This window comes from Quercus lobata, chromosome 11 (assembly GCF_001633185.2).
Source record: "Quercus lobata isolate SW786 chromosome 11, ValleyOak3.0 Primary Assembly, whole genome shotgun sequence".
Classification (NCBI taxonomy): domain Eukaryota; kingdom Viridiplantae; phylum Streptophyta; class Magnoliopsida; order Fagales; family Fagaceae; genus Quercus; species Quercus lobata.
Genome location: NC_044914.1, coordinates 32172308 through 32182089, shown reverse-complemented (window position 1 = coordinate 32182089; position 9782 = coordinate 32172308).

Sequence of the window (9782 nt, the reverse complement as noted above, 5' to 3'; positions counted from 1 at the left end):
GAGTCGTTACTTCTTCCTTGAGGGTGACAGATGGATGAACCGTCCAGGGGAGACGGAGTATCTGCCCGTTGACACAACCTGGGCAGTGATAAATCAATCGTGTATGCACCCGTCTTAATTTTGCAATGCTTTTCATATCCGTCCATTTTTTTGTATGTCTTAGTCGTCTCTCTCTCTGCAGGTAGACGGCGCCCGCAAGTTAGCCTTGAAGAATTCAGCTTCCTTGAAAAGATTTGCAGAAAAAGTAAGCCGGAAGAGAGGACCTGGGCCAAGTTAGTGAATCCGAAAACAATACACTGGTATTGTGACGGTCCAGAACCTACACGCGAGGCCATTGCATACGACGAAAGAATACACAGACGTAAGTCCGTCAGCTTTTACCCTTGAAAATAGCCTTTAATTTTGAGAACATACTCATCCGTCCTGTATTGCAGAAATGGACGACGCGAAGAGAAGGGCAATGATAAAAACGCTGGCCGTCGAGCAAAAGAAGACGGGTGAGGTTGTAGTTCCCAAGGCGCCGGGGTCGTCGGCCAAGAGGAAGCAACCACCGAAGTCCGACCGTCCATTCAAGCAGCCGAAGGTTTCATTGGAACCCGTTGTGGGCCTGATGGCTGAGGGTTCTAAAGCCGTCACCCCAGCCAAACACGGATCTGGTAAGGGCTTCATGCAAGCCCCACCCGTCAGCGAGGAGAAACCCCCTCCCCTTCTCCGTGACGACTCGAAGTTTGCTTTGGAGAAGCTTTCGTCGATAATTTCCGCAGAAGACAACGAGGACCTGGGGAATCATTCGACGGAGGCAATGGGGGAGACGGGTTTATTCGCCGTTGGACAGGTAACCTTTTTATCCGTCAGCGTTTGTCCGCCCGCTCTTAGTTTTATATTTAACCCCTCTTAATTTTGTTTATTTCAGTCCTTGGTTATGATGAAGGGCTTGATGGACCGTTGCCTCAACCGTGAAGCGGCTCTGGAACGTGTTCGGTCAAAAGCTGGGCAGACGGAGGAGGAGCTTAGCCAACTGCACAAGTGGAAGTCCACAATGGAGCAGAAATTCGAACTGTCTGAGAAGACCAGAAAAGAGCTTGAACAGAGGACGGAAGAAGCTGGGAAGGCCTTGAAGGGTAAGGATGATGAAGTGAAGGATTTGAAGAAGAAGCTCCGTCAGGCCAGGGAGGACGCCGTCAAAGAGTATCGCGACTCTGAGGCTTTGCTGAAAGAGCTTGGGGGATCGTTCCTTCAAGGTTTTGACGATGCACTCCGTCAGGTAAAAAAGGCCTACCCAGATCTGGACGTGTCCATGATAACACTCACTGATCAAGATCAGACGTCTGCTCTGCCCGTCGCCTCAGAAAATACGGAGGACCTCTTTGGAGACGAAGCAGCTCAGGGTGACGGAGAGTCCGCTATGCCGAATGAGGTTCCTGTTGCCGACGCCAAGAAAGCTGATTAACCCCTTGTAATTGTTGAGGAGGATCCGTCCCCTTTTTATATATTTTTAGTACTTTGTAAACGGTTTGTTTTAAGTTTGCTTTTGTACTGAACAATGTTTTTCTTTCATAATATGCTTCTTCATTATTTGTATCCGTTTAAGGATTTTCTCTCCGTCTTCTTGTATATTAAGTGTTAATTTGGACAAACTGTTCTGTTTATCCGTCCACTTAAAAAGTTTTCCTCACCTTTAATCGGACCCGTCTATGACGTATACGATATACTATCCGTCCACTTTTATGGGCAGTTTTTTATCAAGTCGATGGTCCGTTCACCTTGTGGTGGTTATACCGTCCAATTAATGAACTTATTAAATTACTCACCGTTTTGGGTGATCCGTCCACTTTGTGGCGGCTACACCGTCCGCTTTATGTACGTATATAATTTATACAACGTTTTGGGCGATCCGTCCCCTTTGTGGCGGCTGTACCGTCCACTTTATGGACTTGTAGAATTACTCACCGTTTTGGTGATCCGTCCACTTTGTGGAGGCTATACCGTCCAATTTATGGACTTGTATAATTCTCACCGTTTTGGTGATCCGTCCACTTTGTGGAGGCTATACCGTCCAATTAATGAACTTATTAAATTACTCACCGTTTTGGGTGATCCGTCCACTTTGTGGCGGCTGTACCGTCCACTTTATGGACTTGTAGAATTGCTCACCGTTTTGGTGATCCGTCCACTTTGTGGAGGCTATACCGTCCAATTTATGGACTTGTATAATTCTCACCGTTTTGGTGATCCGTCGGACGTTCATCTTGTAGATTTCAAGTAATCATCTATGTAGGATGGTGACACCCGTGTAAGATGGTCCGTCCATCTTGTGGACTTTATTTCGTGTCCGTCCATCTTGTGGACTTTTAACTAGCATTCGTTAACTTTGAGGACAATTGTAATGACATCCAAGTAGAAGAAGATCATAATTGTATCTAATTATAGAGATGCGTAAAGGAAAAGTGCCTGCCCCCTTGGGCTTAAAAAAGGCACGACAAGATTGTAGCAAGAGAAACACAGTTTAAAGAAAAAACTTATAAATAGTTAATAAAAGCCAAATGGAAAATTGGTTGCCGTTCGCCGTGTTACTATCACTGGTAGTATTTCCTCAAATGTTCAGCATTCCATGGATGCGGTAGCTTCTCCCCCTCTGTAGTCTCCAGGTGGTATGTTCCTTTCCTTTTCCATGCCGTGACTCTGTAAGGTCCTTCCCAGTTGGGGCCGAGTTTTCCCTGTGTAGGGTCTCTAGCTGCACCCATGACCCTCCTGAGTACCAGGTCTCCTACTTGGAAGTCTCTGTGTCGGACCCGGGAGTTGTAATGTCTGGCCATGCGATCCTGGTATCTTGCGATCCTTTGCTCCGCCGCCGACCTCACCTCATCTATCAGGTCCAGCTGTAGCCTCATAGATTCGTCGTTCCTGCCTTCGTCATGGTTGTGAACCCTGTAACTTGTGAGGCCAACTTCTGCGGGGATGACCGCCTCACTCCCGTATGTCAGTCGGAATGGCGTCTCTCCTGTCGGAGTCCTCGCCGTTGTCCTGTATGCCCATAGTATGCTCGGTAATTCTTCGGGCCATATTCCCTTTGCCCCCTCGAGCCGAGTCTTGATAATCTTTAGCAGGGATCGGTTCGTGACTTCAACCTGGCCATTGGCCTGAGGATGGGCGGGTGATGAGTAGTGGTTTTTTATTCCTAGCTGTGTGCAGAAATCCCGGAAGTGGCCGTTGTCGAACTGCCTCCCGTTATCCGAGACAAGGACTCTAGGAATACCAAACCTGCATACGATGCACCGCCAAACAAAACTTCTAATGTTCTTTTCTGTAATGGTGGCCAAGGGTTCCGCTTCTACCCATTTTGTGAAGTAGTCAATACCCACTACCAAGAACTTTAGCTGCCTTACCGCCGTTGGGAAAGGTCCCATGATATCCAGTCCCCACTGAGCGAACGGCCATGGAGCCGTCATAGGGGTCAGCTCCTCAGCTGGCTGTCCGATAAAATTGCTGAACCTCTGGCATTTGTCGCAGCTTTTAACGTAAGACTCGGCATCCTTCTGCATGGTTGGCCAGTAATAGCCAGCCCGTACCAGTTTGTGCACCAACGACCGCGATCCAGAGTGGTTCCCGCATATTCCTTCGTGTACTTCCCTCATTACGTAGTCTGCCTCCTCAACCCCGAGGCATCTTAGGTAAGGGCGGGAGAAACCTCTCTTGTAAAGAATGTCTTTTATCAGGACGAATCTTGCCGCTTGGACTTTCAGCTTCCTCGCTGCCTCCTTCTCTTGTGGCAGTAACCCGTCCTTCAAGTATGAAGTTATCTGGGTGGTCCAGTTTCTTTCAGAGCGTATCTCCTGCATATTGTCGGGGTCTATTAGTGGAAAAAGTTGAACAAAGGAAAGTACATTACCCGGTGTCGTCACATGTTCTGCTGAGGCGGCTTTGGCTAGCCGATCGGCGAGCTCATTTTCTCGCCTGGGGATTTGGACGACCGTCGCTTTTAGCCCGTTAACTCTTGCCCTCACTTGATCAAGATATCTCTTCAACCTTTCCCCCTTGCATTCATAGTCTTCGTTTACTTGATTGGTCACGACCTGAGAGTCGCAATGGACGGCCACACTTTCAGCTCCGGCGGCTTTGGCTAGGTCTAGTCCTGCCGCCACCGCTTCGTATTCTGCTTCATTGTTGGTAATGGGGAAGTCGAGACGGACCATACATTCGATCTTGTCTCCTTTAGGTGACAGCAACACTATGCCGGCCCCTCCAATTCGCCGATTGGATGACCCGTCGGTGTAGATGCTCCACTTGGGGGGTTCCTCTGCCCCCTTGTCCTCGTCATGTGTAAACTCTGCTATGAATACGAAGCGGTTGGTATCTTTCTTCGGCACCGCGGAGCGCCGGCTGGCGTAGTATACAGGCTTTTGTGCATTATCCTCTTCTCTAATTAAGGCCACGCTGACGGCGACAGAGGAGACAGCCAAGTAGAGGAAAAGTTCATCACCGGGCTGCGAGGGACTCAATAGTGGTGGTGAAGATAGGTATGCCTTTAATTCCTCGAACGCTCGCTGACACTCGTCCGTCCACTCGAAGGATTTCTTTAATGTGCGAAAGAATGGCAAGCACTTGTCCGTGGCTCTCAACACGAATCTATTTAATGCCGCTATCTTGCCGTTAAGGCTTTGTATCTCCTTCACATTTCGCGGGGGGGCCATCTCTACTATGGCTCGGATTTTGTCCGGGTTAGCCTTAATCCCCCTCTGGGATACCATGAACCCTAGGAATTTGCCTGCCGTTACGCCGAATGCGCACTTTCCCGCATTGAGTTTCATGTTGTAGGATCGAAGCGTACCGAACGTTTCCTTAAGATCTTCCAGGTGGTCTTCCTCCTTCCGACTCTTCACCAGCATGTCGTCAACATAGACTTGAACATTCCTCCCGATTTGTTGCGCGAACATCTTGTTCATTAGCCTTTGGTATGTTGCCCCTGCATTCTTCAGGCCGAATGGCATTACTTTGTAACAGAATAGTCCTTGGCTGGTTACGAACGAAGTCTTTTCCTGATCGGCCTCGTGCATGCGGATCTGGTTATAACCCGAGAAAGCGTCCATGAAGCTTAATAATTGGTGTTGAGCCGTCGAGTCTACTAGGACGTCGACTCTTGGAAGGGGATAGCTATCTTTAGGGCACGCTTTGTTAAGATCGGTGAAATCCACGCACATCCACCACTTGCGGCTCGCTTTCTTCACCATTACCACATTCGCCAGCCAATCGGGATAGTAGACTTCCCTGATGAAGCTTGCCTCTTGGAGTTTGCGGACCTCTTCCGCTATTGCTTGGTCTCGTTCCGGTGCGAACACTCTCTTCTTTTGTCGGACGGGTGGAAATGAGGGCAATACATTCAATTTGTGTACCATGACCGAGGGATCGATTCCCGGCATATCGTCATGGCTCCAGGCGAACACATCCTTATTGCTCCTCAAGAAAGCTACGAGTTCTTGACGGATTGCGGGTTTGGCAAGCGTTCCGATCTTGGTTGTTCTGTCCGGATTGGAACTGTCGAGAGTTATCTCCTCCAGCTTCTCTGTGGGTTCTGCCACCGTTCGGTGCTCTTCTATGTTCAAAGCCTGGATTTGGTCTTGCATCTCCATCATAGCTACGTAGCATTCTCGTGCGGCAACTTGACTTCCGCGTAGCTCTCCTACCCCATACTTCGTTGGGAACCTGATCATTAGGTGGTAAGTTGACGTTGCCGCCTTCCACGAGTTGAGCGTAGGCCGTCCAAGAATAGCATTGTAAGCGGACGAGCAATCGACCACCAAGAATGTCACGTTCCTGGTTATCTGTTGGGGGTAATCTCCTACCGTCACCGGTAATGTTACCGAGCCCAAAGGGAATACCCTACTCCCTCCGAAACCAACGAGCGGGGCGTCTGTCGGTATTAGCAGCTCCCTGTCAATCCTCATTTGCTGGAATGCTGGATAGTACAAGATGTCGACCGAGCTGCCGTTGTCGATCAACACTCGGTGCACGTTGTAGTCTCCTGTCCGCATGCTGACGACGAGGGCATCGTCGTGTGGATGGTGTAGGCGCCGTGCATCCTCTTCCGTGAACCCAACAATAGGGACTTCTCTGTCTGCTATCCTTGGCACTCTGCCCGTCGACTGGACATTCTGTACCATCAGAAGGTATGTTTTGCGAGCCTTCTTTGACGATCCGGTCGCAGTAGTTCCTCCGATTATCATTCTTATGTCTCCTATTGGGGGTCTTGGTCGCTCGTTTTCTCGGCGGAGTTGTTGTTCCTGCGGGGGTTGATCCGTTCTCCCCTTGTTGACGAACTTCTGCAGCTTCCCTTGTCTGATAAGGGCTTCGATTTGCTGCTTCAAGTCGTAGCAATCGGCCGTGTCGTGGCCGTGGTCACGATGAAAGCGGCAATATTTGTCTCTGGACCTTTTGCTGGGGTCACTCTTTAGCTTTCCTGGGAACGTCAGGGACCCTTCGTCCTTAATCTGCATTAGGACTTGGTCAATCAGCGCGTTTAGCGGGGTGAAACTTGCGAACCTTCCGCCCATGGGTTTTGGACGTCTTCCTCCCTTCGGTCTCCCATCCTTCCTTTCTTCCGCCCCTGGTCCTGTTCCTCCTGTCTGTCTCTTTTCTTGGGTCTATCTTCTCGCGATAATAGTGCGTCCTCAGCGTTCATATATTTGGTGGCCCTGTAAAGCACCTCCGACATGGTTTTAGGGTCGTTTTTGTATAGGGAGAACAAAAACTTACCCCCCTTCAGCCCATTCGTGAATGCTGCTACCAATATCTTGTCGTCGGTTTCGTCGATCGAGAGCGCTTCCTTATTGAAGCGTGATATGTAGGCCCGCAGCGTCTCCTCCTCTCGCTGCTTGATGTTCATTAAACAAGCCGTGGATTTTCTATACCGATGTCCTCCGATGAAGTGCATGGTAAATTGAGCACTTAGTTCCTTGAAGGTGTTGATGGAGTTGGGTGCTAGTCGGCTGAACCAAATCCTTGCTACGCCCTTTAGGGTAGTAGGAAAGGCCCTGCACATAATCGCGTCTGCCACTCCCTAAAGATGCATCAGGGTCTTGAAGGTCTCTAGGTGATCTAGAGGGTCCTTGACTCCGTCATAACTATCCATATTCGGCATGCGGAACTTATTCGGCAGGGGGAAGGAGTTGACGGTTGTCGTGAAGGGCGAGTCAGTCCGGTTGACAAGGTCGTCAAGATCACTTGACACTCGACCCTTGAGAGCATTCATCATTACATCCATCTGTTCCTTCATCGCCTGCATCTCCACGATGATGGATTGTGGAGCTGTATCCGTCGGGGAAGGGATGTTAACGTCCCGTCGCACTGGTCTGCTCGGGGCGTTACTCTCCTGCTGTCCGTCCTGATCTCTCCTTTCAGCGCTGGTCCCTTCTTAATCCGCTCCTTGGTTATTGACCGCCGCATTCTTTTGGTTCAGCTGCTCTTCTAGGTCGTGGTTTTGTTTGGTTAGGCGCTCCACGGCTGCGGCGAGCGTCTTGACCTGTTTTTCAAGGGCAGTCGTGGGGGCTTCTTCTTGAACGTCATTCGTGGTTGCCATTGAGCGAGTGAGTACCATGTAACTCTTTTGTCTAGGAAGCGATTAAGCGCTACACCTTCCCACAGACGGCGCCAACTGATGACGTTGAAAATTGTCACCAATGAGTCACACCGTACTCGCGACTCAAAGCGAACCTGCACACCAAGAACGAACGGAAGAAGACCTTTAGAGAGCACCGGTGTGGTGCCGGCCAAACACTCTCCGAAGGTCAAGTCAGAATTTGTCCTTTTTCCTCTAGAGCGTTAAAGAGGGTCAATTTTTCGTACCTTGATTTGCGTGAATGTTACTCCTTTTATAGTAATAGAGAGTTGGCTTTTCTTCTTGACCTCTAGATCTTTCCAATGTGGGACTCTGATACAATTTCCCTTATTGGATCTTAGGACTTTTTCTAGGCAATAGAGATTTCGGATCATGGGCCCTTACTGCACCTGTGAGCGATGGGTCTTCGAGGCGCGTGGGACCATCTTTATACAGGCCCAACAGTTTCAATCCATCCGGCCCATTAAGGTCGGCCTATCATTGCTCTAAGTTTAAAATTTCAATTCACCACTTAGTATTTTTAACTTTTACAGGCTGAACTTGTTAAACAAAACCCCATCTATTAATGATGATATTTTTAGAATCCAACAACATTTAGCACTAAAATGCATGAAATATAGGAAGATTTCAACCTTTTTCTTTTAGTTGAAGTGACAGTTAATTTGTAATATTATGTGCTTCATACGGTTCTAGTTAAATCTCATACTATAAATTGATGCCCTACTATATGCCTAGAAAACAGACCAAACGTGATATTCTACCACAACAATTTGTAAATTGAATTTGTCCTTTGTAACATTAGTTTATAAAACAAGATTTCTTTTAGTTTGTACAAAGCTAAAGCAACTCTTAGTTTATACAGATTGTAAAACACTTTCTTTCTGCGAGATTATGATTAGTGGACCATAGATTCTGCCTCCGTATGCTGTTTACTTCAATGTAGCCTTTTTAGTTGAAATTTATACATCCAAAACGAGGAACATTTGTTTGAATTTATTTTTCTTATGACAAATAAAGAAACAAAAATACAGATTTTCTCATGGGTTACAAAACTCAAGAAAAATAGGAGAATGTTAAATTGAGGTACAAAAGCTCTTAACATCCATGTAAATGAACAAGATTCTTGGAATTAGTTTGAATTTACTTTCTACTTATAGTTAGACCAAAACTCAATCATTAAATTACTTGGAATTATTATTATTACTTTATAGATATGACAGTAATTCAATTATCAAATCTGTAATGTTTACTTTATAATGATTTTTTTTAGCCTAAAATTAAGACACCAATTGATTTATAGTGTAAAAGGAGATTAAACCCTTTTTTATTTTTTGGAAACAAACACACACACATTCAAAGGGGAGGGAAATGAATTCTAACGTAAAGATACACTACTAACTCCATTCAAAAGTTATAATAACTTCTAAGAAAAAGTAAGATAATTTATACTACACATAACACAATTTCTTAAACCATATGAAATGGAATGAAATACCATATCTCTTATCTCTTATTGAAAGTTAAAAAAATTTACTAAACCTACACCAATTTTCAATTAGTTGGGAAAGAAATTGCCAAATTCAGTTGGTATGAATATGATGAAGCACCGCCAAAAAATGTGTGGGCCTGGTGAGTTGTCACGCCCTGATAACTGCCTTCAAGAATAATCTTGCTAGTACTGTTGATTTCTATCGTTTATTGATAAATAATAGTAATAATAAAAGAACAGCGTAATGAGTTTTAGCAACAAAAGCTGTACCACAGACAATTTGTTGGGTCCGAACTAATAATAGACATGATTATTTGGCTTCACGTGTCTTCCTTTAATTAATTTAGAGACAAACAAAAAAAAAGTGATTTCCCAAGATTGCTTTATACTCCAATCCTTAGCTTATAACGACTTTACCTCTTAACATTTGATTCGTTGTAATGTGGTCTTGATATGATGCATATTATGATAATGTGATATTGAAAATTTTAATTTATTTTATTTTTTCTAACATTATTATAATTTAAAATTACAAAATATATCACATCATCTTAATTTTATCATCTTCTTCAATAATATTGTATTCTTGTATTGAAATTATATTAATGTAAGATTATAATAATGTAATATTATGGTGTAATGTAACATCACGGCAAATCAAACACCTCCTAATAACACTAT